The following is a 26,346-nucleotide window of genomic DNA, read 5'->3' as shown; positions in this document are numbered from 1 at the left end:
TTTCTTCTGTGAGCCAGCAACACTGAGGTCTCTCTGTATGGCCGTATTTCCTCTTCCTATAAGTACATCTGTTATATTGCGTTAGGGCCCATCCTAATGGCCTCATTTTACTCAGCACCATTTAAGAGTCCCTGTCTCTTAATATGGTCACATGCCAAGCTATCGGGGTTAAGTCTTCACCATATGAATTTTAGGGTGGCACAATTCAGTCCACAACAGTGGTTGTTTGTGGGTTTTAGGATCAGTGAGCCCCATGGTCAAAAGTAATGCTTTCAGCACTGTGTCAGAATGGGCCAGTTAGGCTGCTGTGATAAACAAATGCACAAGACACAAAGATTGATTTTTCGCTCACATGAAATGCCTTTTGCTGATTGGCTGGGGTCTCTGCTCTGCCTTGTTCCTACTCTAGGACCCAAGTTGACAGCTGATAACTGTATCTGAAACATCAGTGGCAGGTAGAAAAAGAACCATGGCAAATTTCACATTGACTCCTCAAACTTCTGTTCAGAATTGACACATAGCATTTGAGTTTACATTTCACCAGCCACAGCAATTTATGCACCATTCTTAACTTTAAGGAAGGCAAAGTGGCTGGGGAAACAAAATCTGGCTAGTGCCTAGAGAAGACAAAACCTGGAAAATTGTGAATATAGCTTCAATATCAATGGAAACCACTAACATTAGGCAAGTTATTTAACTAGATTTGATGTTATTTAACTGCTCTAGGCATCATTTTCCCAAATTAAAAAATGTGACAACATTAATGTTAATTCTATCATGTGAGATTCCCACGAAGATTAAATGAGATAATGAAGAAGATACACTTAGTACATCCTTTTGGACTCACTTGGAAAGGCTAAAATGCTTCAGTATTAGATACTATTATTATTACTATAAATAATATTAGAAATTTCCTCATATAGAATGAGCTATAGAGATCTGGTCAACCATCTTTTTTAGATAAGAGAACAGAGGACCAGAGTAAATGAATGATTATCAGAAATAGAACCCAGGTGAGAGAATTCATTACTTCAGCCTGTCATCCTCTTATACTGTGATGTCTTTCACAATCACTTAAAAATATATACACACATTGATATACATTTATTTATTTATATGGACTATAATGGTAATTTACAGAGTTTAAGAAAGTGCCAGATCCCTTAATGGACTGGAAGATGAGAAATGCTTTAGACAGAACCTCTTTATGGTTAGTGGTTGTGAGATGGGGACAGAAATCCATTGGGAAGAAACCAAATGAGCTGCTGAAAGTGAGAAAGAAATGGGAAGAAAAACTAGCGGATCTGGCAGTGGCACCATTGCTCAAGAACAAGGAGTCACCTGAGCTGATGGGTGTATATGAACTGAGTATAAAATAAACTAAGGGAAAAGGAGTTTTACAAGTGTCCACAGCTGCCCTCCTCACATACATAATCCCTTCATGACATATTTCCTGAACTATAATGTCAGCAGGGAAGTGGTCTCTCCACTAAGAATAACAAACAAGATATTCTCCGCAGCTCCTTGAGCACAAAGCATTTGCCTTTGAGGGGTCTGCTCTCTGAGGTATCTTGCAACATGCCCAGGAGAGAAGCATTCAACACTTTCATGCTTCTTCCAACCTGTAAAAAACATTGACACTGTAATTTAATAGTGGAGGCTATTGAAAAAATGTTCTGGCATTAAAAACCATAAGGAACAATGCTACAAAATGCAGAATTTCTGAGAGCATCAGAACTACCTGGAATAGATTTGACACAGGGATACTCTTGTTTGAAATCAGGCCAAGTGACCTGGGTTATAACTCAGATTCCAACCCTTTTAACCATGTAATCTTGTACAAGTTACTTAATATCCCTAACCTCCTTTTCCTTGTTCATCAAACAGGGGTAATAATAATACATATATACCTCACGAGGTTACTGTAAAGATTACATAAGGTTGCTGTGAAAATTACATGAAGTCCGTCATGAAGAATGTAAGCCAGAATCATTATCCTTATCATCATCACAATTTCAGGGTCTCTTCAGACTCAAATTGAACATTTTCAAAACTTTTTTTTTTTAAGATAAAATTTATCTTTCCTTTTCCATTCCTTAGTACATCTGATAGAGAATATAAAGCTTTGTAATTTAATGCTCAATGATTTTGTCAGTTTAATTAACTCTTTCAGCATCCTAAAATTATGGTGATATTTAGGAAAATATTCCTTACTAAATTTTTTTGTTGTTGTTCTTAGAAAGCTTGTAGTAAATTCTCTCAGTATAAAGGCAACCTGATTCAATGAAAAGAATACTAAATCTACCATCGAGAAACCTAGATTTTATCCAGGAACATTGTCACTAAACAGCTGGATGGCTTCACACTGGGGCCTTAACACTTACTTTCCTTATTCATAAATTTAGTTAACTGTGGGGCAATCACTGGGTGAGCAAAGAGGATTCAAGAGAAGACAGAGTCTCAATTTGAACAACTGCAAAAATAATACCTCTAATCAAAATGTGAAAGTCAGAAGGAAAAAGTAGTCTTCTGGAAAAAAAAGTATTTGCTTTTAAACATGTTGAGCTTGAGAATCATGGTGAAACATTTGATTAGAAATATCTACAAATCAGTTGGATATCCACAACTGGAATTTGACAGTTATGGCAGAAAATGTCAATGTTAGGACAATTATTTAAACAAATACCTGACATTATTTGAATGGATGGTAATGTTGATGGTAAATATGAAGATACAAAAAGAACTAGATGGTTCAAATTGTATTTGGAAAGAAGAGTAGAATCAGAGAGGTCAGAGGGGAATTATGACAGTGTCGTGCCATGGATAAAAATGCACGTCTTTGTGGGCAGGCAGTGATGTGTGAAGCAGCAGATGAGGAACACGTGAACTTCTGAGTGCCTAAAATGACTAAATGCTACTTTTGCTTAAAACAAAAAAGAAAAAACTTTGGGCCTAATTGGGCACTGAGTAGGCCAGCAGGTTTGAATTCTTGGCATCAAGAGAAGAGAATGTTGAGAAAAATCTGGAAGCAAAATGCCAGTTATAATGGAAAATCTGAAGCATGCGACTTAAGAGTAAAATCTTATTGAATGTAGGTCTTGAGAAATTTTATGTGGCCTTTGACAATTCCGATTCCCCAGTGGAGTCAATTGTTTTGAAGGCATCTTCTTCGGAATGCACAGGTGGCTGACGAAGGAGAGAGAAATGGCATGAGTTCAGGAGTAAGAGAAAAAGACATGGTATAGTTGGTAGTCAAAAGGCACAAGAAGGATGGTGAAGAGAAACATGCCCTTACGGAAGAAGAGACAAGAGGACCCTTTTGAGAAAATAGTTGCAATCAAATCACAAAGCCCACGTCATCAGGTGGAGCAAAGCTGTGAAATGTTGTTCTAAGATAGTGATTATTCTTTAAATATTACTCATTTGGCAGGATGATCAGCTTAGAAGCAAACTGTTAAAAACAACTTCCCAGCTTCTAGAATTTATCCGTATCATTAGAAAATAAAGATAGCCTCTACCTAGACTAATTTATAAGCCTGTTGCTGTTAAAAGGTGTGAAATTGTTTTATTAATTTGAATGTGTGGCCCTTTCCTTCCTAATTTTCCTTTTTGTTCAGCTAGTTTTAACAAACCCTCAGGGAACCTTGTTTTCCTTAACAGCTGCTCCTGTTGTTGGACTCAGTGGCTCCTTTCCGACCTTTTGCAGCCAACCTTTATGAGAAGGGGGAGCTAACAGACTAATTAGACTGGTAGCTTAAGAAAATATAGATCATGGTACACACCCACACCAAAAAGGCTTACATGCACAAAACCAAGCATTTAGGCTTGCCCAACCCTCCCAAACTGCTAACTTCAGACTTTATGTCTCATTTGGAAAGTTGGTTTTGTTTTCCTCTGTTTTGTACTTTGGCATACTATAGAGAAGTTTGACATACTCATGGAATAAAAAGGACGTCTGGAACAATGAGATCTACATTGGAAAAATTATGTAGGAGATTTGGAGGTATAACATAACCATTTGTCATTAATGGAAACATGCAAATCAGCAAACTAGCAAAATCTGCTTTAGCTGTTGAAAATTTGAGAATAGCTGCTGCTGCTGCTGCTGCTCCTGCTGCTGTTGCTAAGTCGCTTCAGTCATGTCCGACTCTGTGCGACCCCATAGACGGCAGCCCACCAGGCTCCCTCGTCCCTGGGATTCTCCAGGCAAGAACACTGGAGTGGGTTGTCATTGCCTTCTCCAATGCAGGAAAGTGAAAAGTGAAAGTGAAGTTGCTCAGTCATGTCCGACTCTCCGCAACCCCATGGACTACAGCTTACCAGGCTCCTCCATCCATGGGATTTTCCAGGCAAGAGTACTGGAGTGGGTTGCCATTGCCTTCTCTGGAGAATAGCTGCAGAAAGGGTTAAATTTTTGTGCCATATAAAGAAAAAATATGTTTTCTAGTTGACTTGTAAAATATGATGTAAAATAGTTGGCTCGTAAAATATATTTTCTGGCTGAAAGTTCCCATAGAATTGTCTTTCCTGAACCTATCACATCCATAGGGTTGTAGTTGTCAGTGTTACAAGAGTGGCCAAAGAGAAGATTCAGTATTTCTAAATTCATCAGCTGTCTGCGTCAGAATTACCTAAACTTGTTTTTAAGAAATGCGGATTCCAAGAATCCACCCCAGAGATACTGAATCTCTGTGAGTTTTAAGAATAATTTTAATAAGCTCCCAGATGATTCTTATGAAAACTAAAGTCTGCAGGCTAGGTTTCAAAACATACAACCATGTTTAGATTCATCACTGCTAACAGTGAAAACTGGCCTATCCTTTACATTATGCCAATTTTTTCTTGCAAATTTTCCTGCCAGAATTAAAAAGATGCACATCTTTTGACACAGCAATTCTATTTCTAGGAATTTATCTCAAGGAAAATACAACAAATGTGCAAAGACATATGTAAAAATATTCATTGCCAAATTGACTATATTAGTAGAAAAGTGATAATAATTTAAAAACTTATTAAGAGATTTTGATTAAACTATTACACTTATGTAGGATTATTATGTACAATGTTCTAAGCACTTCAAAAGATGTAATTTAATCTTTATAACAAATGTAATATAATATAGTATAAAATGTTAATAATGTAATAATATTATTGCCCCCATTTTACAGATGATAAAGCTGAGGTGCAAAGCAGTTAAGTATTTGTCTAAGATCACACAGCTAGCACACAGCAGAGCCAACACAATGCCAGGCAGCCTGTCTTTAGAGCCTGTGGCTTCACCCTGCACTGTCTGCCTCTCAACATTCTGTGGCCTTCACATCATGATAATATGGAAGAAAACATTTTACAGAAAAAAATGTTTGATGTCATATTCATGGTGAAAATGAACATTTATACCTGGATTCTGAACTAAAAGATTGTTATGAAAAGGTAAAGAAAACAACAGGTGTTAGAGTGGGTGCACCAAATTGAAGATAATGACCTTTTGGTGGAATTATGGATGTTTTCTGTTTTTCTCCTTTTGCTTGTCTCTGCCTGTTTTCTCCTTTTTTTTTTTTTCCAGTAATGAACATACACTGTTCTTAAAAAATACAGAAGAGTAATACGTGAATGGGCCTGGCCTGCAAATATATTATAAAGTTTGTGCTTTTGGAAGAGTGGCCTTTAAGATAAACTGACTATACATAGAGAGGAGGAAAAATACCCTTTTTTATGCCTACATTCACCTTACTCCATATGAGTCCACTGTGTTTCTAGCAGATTTGTATTCTCAGGTGTCTTTTTCATGAGCAAGCTAGTATAAATGGCTACATTTTCTTTTACTACTAATTTTATTTTCCATTTAATCTTTCTTTTTCTCTACCAGCAAGGGATAAGATTTCTCTTTCTAAATAAATAATGCTTTTTGCCTCATCTATAAATCTGAATATGTATATTTATTTCATTATCTTGGGTCTCTTAAGGATCCAGTCTTATTCAGAACTATCTGAATTATATATGTCAATAAAAGAACCAGTTGGGATTCATTCCAAGGGGAAAAAACTTAAAAGAGCCTCAAAGTGGATGTCACACCAAACTCTAGGCCAAGTTAATGTTCAGTTAACTGAGCAGCATGATTGGAGCATTTCTTGATCTATTTTACTTTAGTGCAGGCAGGTAGATTTAGTGTTCTTTGTATTTGATAAATGTCATCATTATTTTTCAAAAAGAAACTGATAAGGCAAGGTGATATGTTTGCTTTCTGAAGATTTAAATTCTGAATGGTTGTGTGTTTTGCTGGTAAGTTATATTAAGTAACCATATTGTTTTTAAACATGAGACTGTTTTATCAACCCCAAATTTACTGCTAAGGCACAGCAATTTTTTAAAAAATTGAAGCAAATGAAAGCTCAAAATAGATTTGGAATCATTATAATAAAATAAGACAGACTTTTAAGCAACTACCTGTCACTTCTCTGGGAATTTAAATTTACATTTTTTTGTCTCTCAACAAACATCTAACAGAATTAAAAATCTAAAAATCACATATTCAATCTGAGCCATAGTTGTTTGTCTGCAAGTGTAAGGACTTTGCCATGTGAAATATTACCAGCTTTTTTTCTTACTTCAAGGAAGCATTCTTTACTTATCTAAAACTAGTACAAAGATAATAACCAAGGCCAAAAAATAATCCCTGGTGGGATTGCCAATATTTTAGCAAAATGTTAATTGCTAACTCATAAACATTAATTCTCTTTTTGAATAAGATTTTTATGAAATTCATTACTATTACTATTCTTTTCCTACCATTGTAATTTTGATAATTTCATCTGTTCATGATTTAAGCACATAAACATTATTTTTAAATGTAGAAAACTATTTATGATGTGATTATAATGTTTATAAGCAGACATAATATAGCATAACATAAAATTTTCCAAATAATTTGCAATGAAGAATAAATCATTAAAAAGTGTTCCAGATGATTGTATTTCAGATCAAAGTCTTCAGCATTCCCACAAAGGTCAAGAAGTAGTAGTTATTAAGCTCCAAAGGAGCTCGATGGATATTGGTCGGTAATTAAACTGTAACTGATAAAGTATATTGCTGGGTCTTTTATTGTACACTGTCCTTCTAGTTTGAATATATAAACCAGCCTCACCCCAAATTTCAGATATTTAAAACAATTTTAACTTTGTCATTTTACCTGGTATGAAAGTACTCATTCTTAGCAATATATGAGCATACAAGTGTCTAAATAACTGAAGAAAATTGACTCAAATATTTAAATCAAATCCATTAGTTATAGGTAGCCTCCTCAGTGGTATAATTTAGAAGAAACTTAAGATTTATTGCTCTGAGCAGGTAAAACTGCTCTGGAAAACTTGGCTGATATTGGGGTTTCAAATGTTTTTTGAAGTTGCTTGTGATTATCCACAAAGGCATACCCTAAGTTGACACACAAAAAGGCAACATCATAGTGTGGAAAATTATTAGCTTGTGAATCAGAGTATCTGTTTGACTCTCTTCTTGCCACATCCTCATATAAAATGTGGACAATGATACTGATCTCTCAGAATTATTGTGAAGTAGTAAATAACACCTAGGAAATTGTCTGCCATATGATTAACTCACAATAGACGTCAGCTTCTTTCCCCTTGAATAATGAATGTAAGTGGAATATTTACTGACTTTTCAATGAATAGAACTGGTTTTCATTTATTCTGCAAATATTAAACACGTCAACGTTTGGGTATGGAAATAGGTGTCACTCAATATATTCCAAGTATGAATATTTTCAATGCAGGGAATTAGAAGTGAAGTGTTAGTCATTCAGTCATGTCTGATTCTTTGCAACCCCATGGATTAGAGCTCAACAGCCTCTTCTGTCCATGGGATTCTCCAGGCAAGAGCACTGGAGCGGGTTACCATTTCCTTCTCCAGGAGATCTTCCCGACCCACGGATCAAACCTGGGTCTCCTGCATTGCAGGCAGACGCTTCACCATGTGAGCCACCAGGGAAGCTGCCAGTGACGATATCGGCCAGTAGTACCACAAGGTTCTCAAGAGGCTTGCACCAAAGACTCTCTGAATATCAAGAAGCTCTGGAAGTTTCCTTCTGACCCCTCAGGCTGCAGGACTGATGCAGATGATTCTCAGAAAGCTCACCAGAAGCTGATTAGAACCTCTCATATGCTCAGTCATCCGCCTGCAGTTGCCTCCAGAAAATAACGGCTTCCTTTTCTCCTAAACTTTGTGCTGGTGTCTCCCATCTCAGTAGGATTCTGGGAAACACAGTTCTCAACTTCTCTTGCAATGGAGACCTTAGGAAGGTGGCAGTGATGCCAAAATGAGTTCAAATAATCCAGCACACCTACTAAAGGCAAGACTCTGGGCTTTGTGATCTTGGAACACAAGCGTGACTTGTGTGAATCTTCTCACCCTGCTCTCAATCTGGCAAGGGTGATAAGACACATGAATAAAAACGGTGGTTCAAGGCAGAAGATTCAGGTAGAGGCAGATGCAGGGACAATGTCTGGCAATTCAGAGAAAGAAATGGCTTTCAGCTGAGAAAGAATCAGGGAAGACTTCAATGAATGGGTAGACTTTAGATTGAGCTTTAGAGAACCAGTAAATTTGGGGAATAAGTCAACATGGAAAAGCAGGGAATTAGGGGCATGAAAATGGTATAAACAGGTACAGGGATTTCCAGGTGGCACAGTTGTAAAGAATCCACCTCCTAATGCAGGATAAAGGTACAGAAATAGAAAAGAATGTAGTGATAAGTGACTTTATTAAACTGAAGAAAGGCGTACTTTGAAAAGGGGCAAAGTGGAGGGGAATTCCCAGAAAGTAGTTTTTGTTTCACTTCAGACACTGTTCCAATATATGAGTTTGAAATCTTTTAAATAGGAAATGGAAAGCAATTTGAGGTTTTAAGAATATGATGATTAGATTTCTTCATTAGGGTGAGGCCTCACCACAACTCTGTTTTGTGGGTATTATCCCAGCTTGTTGTTCAGTCATTAAGTCATGTCCAGCTCTTTGTGATCCCATGAAATCCCATAAGCAAGAATACCGGAGTGGGTTGCCATTTCCTTCTCCAAGGGATCTTCTTGACCCAGGGACCAAACCTGCATCTCCTGCATTGCAGGCAGATTATTTACCCCTGAGCCACCAGGGAAGCCCTGTCATCCCTGCTGGGTGTCCATTAAACCAGGATGGGCATTGCATCCCCAGGAGGTGTGTGGGATTTGGTGTGCACAACCATAGGCAGGCACCTGTTAGCCCCCCACTCATAGGTCATTAGAAGAAATTGGGGTTCAGAAAGGTTAAGGAACTACCCACGATCATATGTTGATGAAATGTGAAGCTCGTGGATCTTGATTCCAAAGCTAACATTTTTTTCCCACCTACCTTGCTATACCATACTGCCCCCACTCCACAGTCCCATCAATTTTTTCCCATCAATTCCTTCAGCTATTTTCTGCTCCTTTTTTCTAACTGTATAGGTCTTGCCCTGAAATCCTGAGAAATAGGAGACTAGTAAAATTTGCTCCAACTAAAGATCAAACTTATAACCCAGGTTTTTCCTCATATACCTATTAAGGTATAAATGTCGTTCAGTTTTATATAACAAGAGAAGAGGAGATTTTGAAAGTTATTCTTTGTTTAATACAATGTGAAAGAAACTGATTCCACCAATGCCCTCTTAATCCGCGTCCTTGTGGTGTTAAAATAGTTCTGGGTTAAAGTTGAGCATTCTGCTTAGTGGATTATCTAACTCATTTCAAAAATTATTTAGTCTTTACTTATATAATCATTACAATCCCATCCCCAGGTTGAAGATGAACTAATCTTCCTGTTTAGCACTTTACCATCTGAAACTGTCACCCACCATTTCTAAACTGACTTATCAACACCTCCTTTCTCATTGGATCTTTTGACTCTGCCCCAGGATTTCTCACTTTCTCTAAATAAAATACCCATCCTTATATATCATAATGCTCCTCATCTTTTAAGTCTCAATATAAATTCAACTTTCCCCATGAAGTCTCTGCCCATCCAGTGCCCACCATTACCCCTATGGATGTAATGGAACAAGCCCCCATCCTAACGGCTCTGAGGTTCTGTAGCATCCCTTGTGATTTTTCTATACCCCAGCCAGAGTTGCGATGCAGGTAGAAATAAGGAAATTACTAATAGAAATGGAAGGTGTTTGCTTCACATATACTAAAACTGGAACAATACAGAGAAGATAAGCATGGCCCCTGCTAAGTGAATTTATTTACAAAACAGAAGTAGAGTCATGGATGTAGGAAACAAACCTATGGTTTTTCCCAAGGGATGAGCGGGGAGGGATAATCTGGGAGACTGGAGACTGGGACTGACACATACACATATAGAATTCAAAGACGCTTGCTTCTTGGAAGAAAAGCTAGACAGCATATTAAAAAGCAGAGACATCACTTTGCCAACAAAGGTCCATAAAAGTGAAAGCTATGGTTTTTCCAGTAGTCACGTATGGATGTGAGAATTGGACCATAAAGAAGGCTAAGTGCCAAAGAATTGATGCTTTTAAACTGTGGTGCTGAAGACTCTTAAGAGTCCCTTGGACAGCAAGGAAATCAAACCAATCAATCCTAAAGGAAATAAACCTTGAATATTCACTGGAAGGATTGATGCTAAAGCTGAAGGTCCAATACTTTGGCCACCTGATGCAGAGAGCTGACTCATTGGAAAAGACCCTGATGCTGGGGAAGATTGAGGGCAGGAGGAGAAGTGGGCGACAGAGGATGAGATGGTTGGATGGTATCACTGACTCAGTGGATGTGAGTTTGAGCAAACTCAAAAAGATAGTGAAGGACAGGGAGGCCTGGTGTGCTGCAGTTATGGGGTCACAAAGAGTCAGACATGACTTAGCAACTGAGGAACAACACGGTATATAAAATAGAAAACTAATAACCCACTGCACAACACAGGGAACTCTATTCCATGTTCTGTAAAGGCCTATATGAGAAGAGCATCTAAAAAAAAGAAGACTGTATATATGTGTATGTCTCATTGACTCACTTTGCTGTATACCTGAAACTAACACAACATTGTAAGTCAACTATGCGCCAATAAAAACTTAGAAAAGAAATAAAAGGCAAATGTTTATGGCTAGTAGTTTAAAACAGAATTCTGTGGTAAAGAATAAAATTATGCCTGCTTCTTGAATTGCGTTCTATAACTCAGACCTTCGGTGTCAGGCTGGACTAGTCTACACTTGGAATGAATAAATAATAAAACAGTACATACTCACTACAGCACTCTATTATGTGCCCAAATCTGATCTCAGCACATTACTAAACAACAACAACAACCTTACCAGATAGGTACTGTTACTATCCCCATTTTACAGAAGAGAATTTGAGGGCCAGAGAAGTTAGATAACCAACCTAACATCACACTGCTAGTACTTGACAGAGCCAGGATTCAAAGAAGGCAGTTTAACACTATAGTGACTCATCGAATCGTATTGGGGGGAGGTAGGGTCTCAATATATGAATCTGGGGGGACACAAACACTGAGTCCATAAGAACAGGTGAATCTGGTGCATAATCAGTATTCAGTTCAGTTCAGTCACTCAGTCATGTCCGACTCTTTGCAACCCCACGAATCACAGCACGCCAGGCCTCCCTGTCCATCACCAACTCCCGGGGTTCACTCAAATTCATGTCCATCGAGTCGGTGATGCCATCCAGCCATCTCATCCTCTGTCGTCCCCTTCTCCTCCTGCCCTCAATCCCTCCCAGCATCAGGGTCTTTTCCAATGAGTCAACTCTTCACATGAGGTGGCCAAAGTATTAGAGTTTCAGCTTCAGCATCAGTCCTTCCAATGAACACCCAGGACTGATCTCCTTTAGGATGGACTGGTTGGATCTCCTTGCAGTCCAAGGGACTCTCAAGAGTCTTTGGAACTACCATATTCTCTGTGTTTGTACAGATATAGAAGCATTCCTTTTTAATTTTACAAACACTATACAAATTTTAATTAAAATATAAATTATAAAAATTTAATTGTGCAATTAAAATTTAACTGCACAATTTTTTAATGAAAAATATAGGAGTATATGGAGCAAAACAAATATGGATACATTCCCATTGTATCATATGCCCAGTTATCTTTCAGGTGTTTCTAGCACACATTCTTATATCCACTGATTACAGCAGTTTTGTGAAGTGAGAATCAGATTGGTTAAAAGGTGAGATGGTAGATCTGTCAAGAGAGATTGCATATATCCACTAAAGGAGCATATTGTATCTCTGGGCACCCTGTCCCCTGCACATGCTTATATCATTATCTTTCATATTCAGAAGTTCCTGCTGATTGTGCAGGTGCACAGGCGAGGCTGTAAAATCTGCCTTGTGACTCATGATAGTTTCTTTCATGATTCGTACCAGGCTTAGTCATTCCTGGCAGAGCCTGTTGCTGTTTGCAGTTCTGCCTCTTTTCCTCATGGGTTAATGACTTACCTTTTCTCTGACTTCAGCAAGAGACATTGACCAATCTTCTCCAGGGTCTCCAACCATTCCTGCTGAGGAGCTCGTTTTGATATTTCTGAGAGTTATTATGCTCGTCTCCACCCCCACACTGGGAATACAGAAAATGAGGTACCGGAGAGAGCAGGTCACTCACAAGCAGACCCTGAGCATACTGGAGCCTAACTCAGCTGCCTACTGCAATGTCCTCCTCACAAAGCTTCCCACCACCAAGGCGAGAGGACTGAGGCTTCTGCAGCCAGCTTAGAGGCTGAACCAGTGAGTTCAGGAAGAGTCACTTGGCCACTAGCGAATTACTGCTGCTGCTGCTGCTAAGTCGCTTCAGTCGTGTCCGACTCTGTGCGACCCCATAGATGGCAGCCCACCAGGCTCCCCTGTCCCTGGGATTCTCCAGGCAAGAACACTGGAGTGGGTTGCCATTTCCTTCTCCAATGCATGAAAGTGAAAAGTGAAAGTGAAGTCGCTCAGTCGTGTCCTACTCATCGCGATCTCATGGACTGCAGCCTACCAGGCTCCTCTGTCCATGGGATCTTCCAGGCAAGAGTACTGGAGTGGGGTGCCATTGCCTAGTTCATCCTAATTCAATGACTTTGGTCTCCTATAATTCATTTGCTCTCTTCTCAAGAAAGTCCTCTGGTAAAATGATACAGAGTTTCTTTAACCAGTAATATCTAGTCAACAAAACAAACCCTGTTAAAAGTTTTTCTAAGAAATAATGAAGAGATGGAAAAGTGCTATTATCTACAAAATAAGGCAGAAAAACTGAAAAAGGGAGTCTCCATGCCCATGCAGAGTCCCCAGACGTGTGGGAGACCTCCTTATGTGCCTCTCCAGATATACTCTCCAGCTTTCCACCTGCTGTGTGACCTGGGATGTTCATCTGTTCTGTGCGGGATGGGGACAATCCACAGAAACCACAGACAGAAGATAAAGAAGGACAGTGAAGTTGAAGTATTCATTCCTTTGTATGCCTCCTTTTGGGGTCAACAGGGACAAGCTGTACCCATAAATCAAAGGTCCCAATGCCACCTGGGTGCCCTGCCTACACAGCTCTCCTTTTCTTCAAATTTTCTCCAGCTGCTCCTCCTCTTTCCCTTTCAGCCCCTGATGATAGCAGAGCCCCACTGTCACTGGCATGGCAATACATCACTCTTCCTGGTAATATCTCTACACACTGCCTATGCCTTTGTAAACTTTATTAACTCCTCTTCTCAAATTACCCTATTTCAGTGTGACATCTCTTTCTGCTGGGACCACTGAAAGCAAATGGAGGATATCTTTGTATTGATAATTCTCCAAAATACCACAACAGTACCTAGAAGAAAACCAGCATTTTAGATGAGATAAAGTAGATAGACTAGACGGAGAAGGCAATGGCACCCCACTCCAGTACTCTTGCCTGGAAACTCCCATGGGTGGAGGAGCCTGCTAGACTGCAGTCCATGGGGTCGCTAAGAGTCGGACACGACTGAGCGACTTCACTTTCACTTTTCACTTTCATGCACTGGAGAAGGAAATGGCAGCCCACTCCAGTGTTCTTGCCTGGAGAATCCCAGGGACGGGGGAGCCTGGTGGGCTGCCGTCTATGGGGTCGCACAGAGTCGGACACGACTGAAGCGACTTAGCAGCAGCAGGCAGACTAGAAGGATAAGCAACAATATTTTCTCTACATGAATCCTGATGCAAAGAGCTGACACATTGGAAAAGACTCTGATGCTGGGAAAGACTGAGGGCACGAGGAGAAGGGGGCGACAGAGGATGAGATGTTTGAATGGGATTACTGACTCAATGGACATGAGTTTGAGCAAACTCCAGGAGATAGTGAAGGACAGGGAAGCCTTGCACGCTACAGTTCATGAGATCGCAAAGAGTTGGACACAACTGAGTGACTGAATAACAATATGAATCCCAGGAAGACCTGCTAATGGGGAATTCACATGCTCTGTGTCTCTAACTACTCCTGAAGAAAACTTCCCAGTTGTGGACACCAGCCCCAATGTAACTTATTTATTTATCCTAAAACCTAATTCTCAGGTTTCAGTAATTGCACTTTAGTCAACCAACCACAGAGGTGTCCAATTTGTAAATGACCTTTTCTTGTTTTATTGATGAGTATATTAAAGATAGTAAATGTATTGGTACTTCCCTAGTGGTCCATTGATTAAGAACACACCTTGCAGTGCAGGGGATGCAGGTTCAATCCCTGGTCAGGGAACTAAGCTCCCACATGCCGCAGAGCAACTAAGCCCACACACTGCAGCTACTGAGCCCATGTACCACAACCAGAGTCTGTGCACTGCAAAAAGATCCTGCATGATGCAAGGAAGACCCTGCATGCTCCAACTAAGATTGGATGCAGCCAAATAAATAGATAAGTAAGTATTTAAGAAGAGCAAACAAATAAACAAATGTATTGATTTTTAAAAACAATCAAATGTTGCTCCCACCATAATAATAAGAAAAACCAGGATTATTTACAAAGTCATAACCTTTCTTGAGAGTTGAGGTAAGGAGGCAGCCAATGGAACTGAATTGCACAGTGAAGAGTCCCTCTGGGACATAAGGATACTCAAAAGGATTCATCTTAGTAAAAGCATGGAGGGAAAAGTGGCTGTAATAGAAGTAAGTAAGAAGAAACAAGAGAAAAAAAATTAACAAATCCCTAAAGGCTGAGAGTGGGTTAGCATACCACTTTAGAATGACAGGAGTGCCAGGCATAGGGAAGTTTGCACCCACTTGCATGCTCTTCTGCACAAGCCTCCCCTAGATTCTTAGAGAAATAGTAAGGACAGGGAAGGAGACGAGATCAAACCTCATCAATGGTGACCTGGTGACTCCGAGGAACAGGCACAAAACAGTGCCTACTGCTGTGGACCTTATTTTCATAAGAACCAAAAGCTGTAAGCCATTGGAAGAAGGACAGCAGTCATTCTCAGCCCTTTCCCCCATCATGTGGCGGTGGGTAGGAAATGCTCCTTCCTGCCCCTCAGAACTAGTCACAGACCCATTGCTTCTGTAGGGAGGATAGAAGTAAAAGATATCTTCCCTGGAGGATGTGAAGGAAACACTCTTGGACCAGTTATTCTGCACCAATAAAAAAGATTTGCTTCTGCTGGGGGAGGGGAAAGAGTATTTCTCCTGCCCCAAACTCACCACAGATTCGAGGCAGAGTCTGGCTGCCACAGCAGCAGAGGGAATGAATACTCACAAGGGCACACTTTTGAAGCCTTGGCATACTGCCTGGAACCGAGGTTGGACCAGGAAAATCAAGAACTTTTACCCCAGCTACAACCCACCACTGAGTAATATGCAACCGCAACTGGGAAAGGGGCAAGACCATGGACCAAGGCAGGTGACCAAGAATGAATAAAAGCTGAGAGTGTAGAATACCAGAAAAAACTCCTCAGTACCCCAAGTCCCATACAAAAGACAAGGGGAAAATAACCCACTGTTAGAATCTGAAGCCTCTGATTTCACTGAGGATGACAATAGCAGTAACAAAACCCAAATCTTGCTTAAGTACTGACTGTTAGTTGTTTAATCACTAAGTTGTGTTCAACTCTGTGACCCCATGAGCTATAGCCTGCCAGTCTCCTTTGTCCATGGGATTTCCCAGGCAAGAGTACTAGACTGAGTGGGTTGCTGTTTCCTTCTCCAAGTCATCTTCCCGACCAAGGGATCAAACGAGCGTCTCCTGCATTGAAGGCAGATTCTTTGCTGTCTGAGCCACCAGGGGAGCCCCGAATCCTGGCTAGATTGATTCAATATCCCTTGCTAATAACCTAGCAGAAGAAGAGTGGCTATTCCTAGATCTGAAACTATTTAATTCAAGGTATATTGTTCTTCAACACACAATGTACACAATGCATTAGAAAAAATAAGACTCAAAAAAGCAAGGAAAAAATCGATGTACTGTCAAGAGATAAATCAATCAACAGAACCAGAAACAATGACCTAGATGTGGTACTTCACATAAGGATTTTAAAATAACTATAAATAATTTGTTAAAGTATATGGTGGAAAAAGTGGACAGACAGAGAGTATCAGAAAGAAATGGAAACTATAATAAAATGCTAAATGGAAAAAAATCATGGTATAAGAAATCAATAGTTCCTTTATTAAACATGGCTGAGGAAAGAATCAATGACTTTGAAGACAGAAAAGTGGAAATTAACCAAAAATTAAACAAAATGACAAAAAAAAGAGTGATGAAAGAGAAAAGAGCATCCAAGAGCTGTGAGATGATGTCAAACCATCTAACATAGATATAAGTGTACTTCTACAAGGAGGAGAGAGAGAACAGGGAAGAACCACTCCAAGAGATAATGCCTAAATTTCCTGAAATTAATGAAAAACAAAAACCCACAAACCTAAAAAGCACAGAGAACCCTGAGTAGGATACACACACACAGGCACACACATGTATCATAGTCAAATTGCTGCAAAAAAATAAAAATAAAATAAAGAGAAAATCTTCAAGGCAACCAGAGGGATTAAAAAATCATTACCTAGAGAATAACATGGAGAAGGCAATGGCACCCCACTCCAGTACTCTTGCCTGGAAAATCCCATGGATGGAGCAGCCTAGAAGGCTGCAGTCCATGGGGTTGCTGAGGGTTGGACATGACTGAGCGACTTGCCTTTCACTTTTCACTTTCATGCATTGGAGAAGGAAATGGCAACCCACTTCAGTGTTCTTGCCTGGAGAATCCCAGCGATGGGGGAGCCTGGTAGGCTGCCGTCTATGGGGTTGCACGGAGTTGGACACGACTGAAGCGACTTAGCAGAGAATAACGGTGGACTTTTTGTCAGTAACTGTGTAACAAAAGAACAGTAGAGCAACATCTTAATGATGGTGATGAAAAGAGCTGTCCATCCAGTGAAAATTAAAAAGTGAAAGGAAATACTATCTATGTCAGGAGAGTTTGCTTCTGGCATTTACACAAAACCACAGAAATTCACACTTGTCAAAATGTATTGCATGACATACACTTATATGCTTGCACCCAATCTGTACTGCGATCTACTCAAGAACAAGGACTTTTATTTATCCTTTTTCTCCAGTGCCAGATGCAGTGCCTAGCACCCAGAATGTGCTCAGTAAGTGTTTCTGGTTGATCAGATCAACTTAAACCGAAGTCCTTTGTGTATGCACGTGTGCATGCTCAGTCGCTCAGTCTAAGATAGCTCATTTAAATAATCCTTATTAAACAAGTATTTCTGGTGCCTACCATATGCAAAACAGCATCTATCAAACTGGGAGTTAAAGCAATTTATTGAGGTATTCAGAGACTTTTTGAGTATAAATAATGTCTTTCTGGGGTTTCCCAGGTGGCTTAGTGGTAAAAGAATCTGTCGACCAATGCAGGAGAAACAGAAGATGCAGGTTTAATCCTCAGGTCAGGAAGAACCCCTGGAGTAGGAAATGGCAACCCACTCCAGTACTCTTGCCTGGAAAATACCATAGACAGAGGAGCCTGGGTACAGTCCATGAGAGTGCAAAGAACTGGACACAACTGAAATGACTTAGCATGCAGGCATGCAGTGTCTTCCTATCTTACCATCATTTTTACTACTATTAGTACTACTGTAGTATGTTATGCAGAACACTTTACAACATGATCTAGTGACGAAAAGAGATAGTCAGGATTTCCCTCTGCAAAAGATTGTCAAGGAAAAGAAAATACTGAGGCTGTCTATACACATTTTGAAGAAATCCATTTTAATTAAATTATTGAGATAGTATTGAATATTTATCAATGTGATAATCATAGAAATGGTCTGTATTTCTATGTTTCTATCGTTTGTGGCATAGGGTATCTTAATTCAATCAATTATTCCAGTGGAAGTGCTTCAGAAATTGTGCTACCACTAGCTCTGCATAACATGTGAAAAAGGGGAGGATGATAGAAGTGATAAAGTAGTAGAGACACCAAAACTTATACATTACAACTGTGTATGCATCTAGGTATACACATTTATGGGCTTCCCTGGTGGTTCAGATGGTAAAGAATCCACCTGCAATGCAGGAGACCTGGGTTCAATCCCTGGGTTGGGAAGATCCCCTGGAAGAGGGCATGGCAAGCTACTCCAGTATTCTTGCCTGGAAAAATCCTCAGGGACAGAGAAGCCTGGGGGGCTATAGTCCATGGGGTTGCAAGGAGTCGAACACGAGTGAGTGACTAAGCATACACACACACATACACATTTATATATGTAAGTTTCAGTCTCCTTGGTGTTAATCATACATTTTCAGTTTACTACATAATTTGTGCAAAATTGAATACGACTATACACTTATATTTGGAGAAGGCAATGGCACCCTGCTCCAGTACTCTTGCCTAGAAAATCCCATGGATGCAGGAGCCTGGTGGGCTACAGTCCATGGGGTCGCTAAGAGTCGGACACGACTGAGTCACTTCATTTTCACTTTTCACTTTCATGCATTGGAGAAGGCAATGGCAACCCACTCCAGTGTTCTTGCCTGGAGAATCCCAGGGACAGGGGAGCCTGGTAGGCTACCGTCTATGGGGTCGCACAGAGTCGGACACGACTGAAGCGACTTAGCAGCAGCAGCAGCAGCAGCAGCAGCAGCATACACTTATATTAATATATGATTAAGTAGTTTTTAGGATCACATATTCACCACCCTTATGGCAGAAAGTGAAGAGGAGCTAAAAAGCCTCTTGATGAAAGTGAAAGAGGAGAGTGAAAAAGTTGGCTTAAAGCTCAACATTCAGAAAACGAACATCATGGCATCCGGTCCCATCACTTCATGGGAAATAGATGGGGAAACAGCGGAAACAGTGTCAGACTTTATTTTTGGGGCTCCAAAATCACTGCAGATGGTGACTGCAGCCATGAAATTAAAAGACGCTTACTCTTTGGAAGAAAAGTTATGACCAACCTAGATAGTATATTCAAAAGCAGAGACATTACTTTGCCAACTAAGGTCCGTCCAGTCAAGGCTATGGTTTCTCCTGTGGTCATGTATGGATGTGAGGGTTGGACTGTGAAGAAGGCTGAGCACTGAAGAATTGATGCTTTTGAAGTGTGGTGTTGGAGAAGACTCTTGAGAGTCCCTTGGACTGCAAGGAGATCCAACCAGTCCATGCTGAAGGAGATCAGCCCTGGGATGTCTTTGGAAGGAGTGATGCTAAAGCTGCAGCTCCAGTACTTTGGCCACCTCATGCAAAGAGTTGACTCATTGGAAAAGAGTCTGATACTGGGAGGGATTGGGGGCCGGAGGAGAAAGGGACGACAGAAGATGAGATGGCTGGATGGCATCACGGACTCGATGGACGTGAGTCTGAGTGAACTCCGGGAGATGGTGATGAACAGGGAGGCCTGGCGTGCTGCGATTCATGGGGTCGCAAAGAGTCGGACACAACTGAGCGACTGAACTGAACTGAACTGAACTGATTTATGCCATTATTGAGCACCATTTTGTATCTAGAAATGTGATATCCTAATGCAGGATGTTACTATAAGCAAGCCTAGAAGGTAAATTTTCCATTGTATTAAAAACATGCAAAGCAAATGATTTGTACAAACTACATACGTCTATATGCATACTTATATACATTAATAAGCAGACCATAATATTAGAACCATTTTTAAACCTTGTTTTAAAATAAGAAGTATGTTTTGTTTTGTTACTGAAAAATGTCAAGGAACAATGGAGTAAAACCCATACAACCTCACCTAAATTCACTGAGTAGTAAGATTTTTGCCATATCTGATCTCCTTTCTTCCCTCATCCCCTCCGCCTACACACACACATGAATATTCTTCTCTCAACCATCCAAAAGTTAAGCTGCATACGTACGTCAGAACACATCACCTCTAAATATTTCAGTTCTCAAGAAAATGTGATTCCTCTACACAACTTCACACCAGTAACACACCTAACAAGCAGTCATATCCAAACTTTCTCAATTGTTTCATCATGTCCTTTTTGCTAGATTATTTTTTCAGTCCAGGTTGTAATAATCAAGGTTGATGTATTTCATTTGGCTGTTATGCCTGCTTAGGCTCCCTCAATTTTCATCTGTCTTTGCTTCCTCTGCTTATAATATTAAAATAGTTGAAGAGTCCTGCAGAACACTCCATATCCAGGATTTGTCTGTTTCCTTGCGTTAGGTTCAGATTGAACATTTCTGGCAGAACACACTGTAGGTGATGCTATATTCCTCCTGTCATATAACATCAGGAGGCAGGACTTCAGGCTATCCCACTACTGGCAGTGCCAAGCTCCATCACTTGGTTAATGCGGTCACCTCTCCATTATAAAGACATATTTTGTCTCTCTGTAATCAATAAGTTATCTATGGGCTGATACTTTAATGTCATCAATAGTGTCCGCCTCTTTGTGACCCCATGGATTGTAGCCCACCAGGCTTCTCTGTTCATGGAATTCTCCAGGCAAGAATACTGGAGTGGGTTGCCATTTCCTTCTCCAGGGGATCTTTCCAACCCAGGGATCGAACCCGGGTCTCCTGCACTGCAGGCAAATTCTTTACCATCTGAGCCACCAGGCAAGTTCCCAAACTAAGAGACTATCCAGTTCTCCAAGAATCTCTCACCTACTGTTTCAGGTGAAACATCTGTTCTTGGTGATCTGAATCAATTTTTACATGGGAGGTTACAAAATAGTGATTTTTCTCGTGCTATCAGTCTTTCTATATTTATTAGGGGGGAAGTATGCTTTAAACAAACACTGAATAAAATGATAAAATTTCATCAACCGAACGGTGTTATAAATTCCATCATCAGGTCTTAGTACTCTTGAAAATGATCCCAGCAATTCAACTAAATTTTTCACGTTCAGATATAGATTGATGACCCAAAAGTGTCTGAGATACCTCAGGACCTCAGCTCATTTTCAACTGGACCCCACCATGAGGTAAGCCAAGCATGTTCACAGGTTGCGTTGGGTGTCACTGCCTCCAGGGAGCCATTCCTCATTAACCTCAGATGGAGACAATCACTCTCATCTGTGCCCAGGCTGTGGCCTGTACAAACTTTCATCAGAGTACCTCTGACACTTCATTACACACAGTTATGGTTGTATTTACTTCCTGCAGGCTTCCCTGGTGGCTCAGCAAAGAATCTGCCTGCAGTACAGGAGACCCAGGTTCAGTCCTTGGGTCAGGAAGATGTCCCGGAGAGGAGAATGTCTACTCACTTCAGTATTCTTGCCGGGAGAATTCCATGGGCAGAGGAGCCTGGTGGGCTACAGTCCACGGGGACACAGAGTCAGACACAACTGAATGACTAACACACACAGTCACTCCCTTCTCATGGATAAGCTCAGGCAGGATAGAAACCTTCTCTTATTGGCCTTCTTAGCCATAACATCTAGGACGATGCCCAATGCATACTGAATTAACATTGAAGTCACACACAATCTGTATCATCTAACAAAACCCCTGAGAGGCAAGTAGGGCACATGTCCCTTATTTAGTTTATATGGAGAGCAACTCAGAGAGGTAAGGTGACCTGTTTTCAGGAGGCTGTTTTCCTATCCAGTGATGGCAGACTACACCACAATCGCTACTCAAGAATAAATTCCAATGATGTTCCTCCAGTGGTTTAGCGATTTCTAGGAATGGGAAAAAACATCTCAAACGCTTGTTTCTGTCACAAAATGCCCTGCCCATGTTCTCCAAACATCCTTTTCTTGGATTTTTTTCACTTCTCTAATTATTAAAGCTGTTATTTATTAACTCATTATGCACTATGCAGGGCTTCCCTGGTGGGTCAGACAGTAAAGAATCTGCCTGCAATGCAGGAGACCTGGGTTCCATCCTTGGGTTGGGAAGATCCCCTGAAGGAGGGCATGCCAACCCTCTCCAGTGTGCTTGCCTGGAGAAATCCCATGGACAGAGGAGCCTGATGGGCCACAGTCCATGAGGTAGGTCACAAAAAAATCTAGACATGACTTAGCAACTAACACTTTCTCTTATGCAAATATGAAACAGAGACAAGGAAGTACTAGATAGCTTGCCCCATCACATTCCCCAAAATCAAAGGGGCCAGGATTTACCCAGATGCTCCAGAGTGCAGGCTGTAACCCGCTCGTGATGGCACCTTAATCACCGCTGCAGAGCAGAGCCAGTGTCAGGCCCTGGCAAAGAACCACTTAGATAGGAATTATTAGTCTCCTCATTTACACAGGAGGTAGTCTTACAGAGGGATTAAGTAACTTCAAGTTAGCTAGTAACAAGCAAAACTAGACTTTTGAACCCATATGACCTTACGCTATGGCCAGAGCTCTTAATCATTGATCTGTGCTGTGTATGCTAAGTCACTTCAGTTGTGTCTGACTCTTTGTGACCTAGTGGACTATAGCCTGCCAGGCTCCTCTGGCCACGGGATTCTCGAGGCAAGAATACTGGAGTGGGTTGCCATGCCCTCCTGCAGGGAATTTTCCTGACCCAGGGATCGAACCCGCATCTCCTGCATTGGCAGGCAGGTTCTTCACCACTAGTGCCACCTGATCACTGACCTACTGCTTCTTTAACTTGCTGCTTCCCCATCAGTGTTCAAGTACACCCTCCTTCTTACACAATGGCCTTTACAGAGGAAAGGAAATCAGCAGTTGTGCTAAAAATAATAATAGGTGATATTTACCAAACACTTACTGGGTACCAGGAAGTGTTCTGAGTATTTTAAATGTATTATTACATTTTATCCTCATATTTACTCCATAGAATAGGTTTCGCTTTAATCATGCTACACACACGCTCATTTAATCCTTGCAACAAATATTTTGACAAGCAATGATGGTGAAAACCCTTGAGATTTTATCTCAGGAACATAACTGGTTCATGAAAATGTACACAGAATATGCAGCTTCGCAGAGAAGACCTCACATGAAACTGCAGTGAAACTCCAAGTTTGTTCACAGAGCACTGTGTTCCATCACTCTTTACTTGGTGTGGTAACAGTAAACATTAATCTACTGTCTTAAGAAAAAATTATCTACCTCAGCAACAAGTTAAACAGCATAGATCTGTTTTCTTTAATCACCATTTTTGGGAGTTCGTGATGAAACTACACTTAGTGGTATTTACTTTCCTTTTCAACAATCTTTGAAGTCAAATGCTTTTATTTAAAACCCTGCAAAATGCATATTGCCAAGTGAATGAAGCCCATCTAAAAAGGCTACATGCCGTATAATTCTAACTCTACGACACTAGAAAAACTGTGGTGACAACACACGCATCAGTGGTTGCCAGGGGTTCAGAGGGAAGGTGAAGGGGGGATGGATAGAGAGCATAGGGAATTTTTAGGGCGGTGATATCATTCAGTATGCTATTGTAAGGGTGGATACACCTCATTAAATATTTGTCAACATCCATAGAACTTACAAAGAATAAACTTCAGTGTAAATTATGGGCTATAATTATTAACATTGTAACAATACTGGCTCATTGATTATTACAAATATCACACTAATGCAAGATGTTAATAACAGGGAAAACTGGGGGCAAGATGGGGTATATGGGAATTCTGTGTATTTTCTGCTTATTTTTCTGCAAACCTAAAACTGTTCAACAGATAAAGTCATTATTTTAATATCATGTACAATAATTACACATGTGAATATATAATGTTCCTGTTACAGCTAGAATGTACATATATGTGTGTATGTGTGTAGAATGTACATATATATGTTGCAGAAGAACATGAAGCCACTTCCATCAGACCATCGAAACATCATTACTAACACAACTCCCCTTCTTACTGAGAAGGAAACGTCTCCTAGTTAGTTGTGCTGTGGGACATTTTCTGTGCTGTTGTCAACTCTGAGCAGTCCATTAGGAATAAATTTACAAGATGTCAACTGAAAAGCCCAGTAAAGCCAAATTTCAGAACATTTCACCACATGATACATTGAGCACGTTGTGAATACTATTCTATCTTTGTCATACATCCCCATTCCTGTTGCCAATAGAGCACACACATCCCCAAAAGATTTTGTCTAGGGCACACTTTCAAGACCCCTGGAGATTAGAAGGCATGAGCATGGTAGGGGGCAGGGTAATGAAACTCATTAACTCTGAAAGAAAGACTAAAAAGAAATAAGAAGATTCTACTAACAAAGTTGAATGTGCATCTGTGTGTGTGTGCACGCACGTGCATTTGGCAGGAGAAGGTTGGGAGTGGAAGGTAGGAATGGAACAAGATTTTAAGATGGAAATAAACCCACACCACTTACACACACACATACACATATGTCTGGAGCATATAAGAGTCTCTTTAGTTCAAGCTGGTGTTAGAAAAGGCAGAGGAACCAGAGATCAAATTGTCAACATCTGCTGGATCATTGAAAAAGCAAGAGCATTCTAGAAAGACATCTATTTCTGCTTCATTGACTATGCCAAAGCCTTTGACTCTGTGGATCACAACAAACTGTGGAAAATTCTGAAAGAGATGGAAATACCAGACCACCTGACCTACTTCTTGAGAAATCTGTATGCAGGTCAAGAAGCAACAGAACTGGACATCGAACAACAGACTGGTTCCAAATAGGAAAAGGAGTACATCAAGGCTGTATATTGTCACCTTGCTTATTTAACTTATATGCAGAGTACATCATGAGAAACACTGGGCTGGATGAAGCACAAGCTGGAATCAAGATTGCTGGGAGAAATATCAATAACCTCAGATATGCAGATGACACCACCTTTATGGCAGAAAGTGAAGAAGAACTACAGAGCCTCTTGATGAAAGTGAAAGAGGAGAGTGAAAAATTGCCTTAAAACTCAATATTTAGAAAACTAAGATCATGGCATCTCGTCCCATCACCTCATGGGAAATAGATGGGGAAACAGTGGAAACAATGGCTGATTATTTTTTGGGGCTCCACAATCACTGCAGATGGTGACTGCAGCCATGAAATTAAAAGACGCTTACTCCTTGGAAGAAAAGTTATGACCAACCTAGATAGCATATTCAAAAGCAGAGACTTTGCCAACAAAGGTCTGTCTAGTCAAGGCTATGGTTTTTCCATGTATGGATGTGTGAGATGGACTACAAAGAAAGTTGATCACTGAAGAATTGATGCTTTTGAACTGTGGTGTTGGAGAAGACTCTTGAGAGTCCCTTGGACTGCAAGGAGATCCAACCAGTCCATCCTAAAGGAGATCAGTCCTGGGTGTTCATTGGAAGGACTGATATTGAAACTGAAACTCCAATACTTTGGCCACCTCACGCGAAGAACTGACTTATTTGAAAAGACCCTGATGCTGGGAAAGATTGAGGGCAGGAGGAGAAGGGGACAACAGAGGATGAGATGGTTGAATGGCATCACCGACTCAATGGAGATGAATTTGGGTAAAGTCTGGGAGTTGGTGATGGGCAGGGAGGCCTGGCGTGCTGCAGTCCATGGGGTTGCAGAGTCGGACATGACTGAGCAACTGAACTGAACTGAACTAGGGGATAGTCTTTAGGAAAGTAATTGTTGGATCATTTTGGATTTCTGGATTTCAGCTGTCTCATCTCTAAGATGAGACGGTTGCATGCATGCCAAGTTGCTTCAGTCATGTCTGATTCTTTGTGACCCTATGAACTGTAACCCACCAGGCTTCTCTGTTCATGGGATTTCCCATGCAAGAATCCTGGAGTGGGATTGTTGGATTATAGGAATACTCCAATACTCAAATTTACTAAACAAAGTCAAATTGTTCCTAATTTTATTTCTTATGGTCTGTATGTTGCTTTATCTTATACTTTTTGGTGTATTTTGAAGAGCAGAGGTTTTTGGTAAAGTCTAATTTATAAACTCTTTCATATTTAATATTTGTGTATCCT

General features: G+C 40.4%; 1 non-coding gene across 1 annotated transcript; it reads left to right on the top strand.

Moving 5' to 3' along the window:
• Positions 1-10,194: 10,194 nt before the first annotated feature.
• LOC128050161 (U6 spliceosomal RNA) lies at positions 10,195-10,296 on the top strand. Its single transcript, XR_008199668.1, has one exon. It is a non-coding gene; the product is annotated as a U6 spliceosomal RNA (small nuclear RNA).
• The last annotated feature ends 16,050 nt before the right edge of the window (positions 10,297-26,346 follow it).

This window comes from Budorcas taxicolor, chromosome 6 (assembly GCF_023091745.1).
Source record: "Budorcas taxicolor isolate Tak-1 chromosome 6, Takin1.1, whole genome shotgun sequence".
NCBI classification, from domain to species: domain Eukaryota; kingdom Metazoa; phylum Chordata; class Mammalia; order Artiodactyla; family Bovidae; genus Budorcas; species Budorcas taxicolor.
The sequence above is the reverse complement of the archived record's forward strand: the minus strand, read 5'-3'. Positions and strand labels throughout refer to the sequence as shown.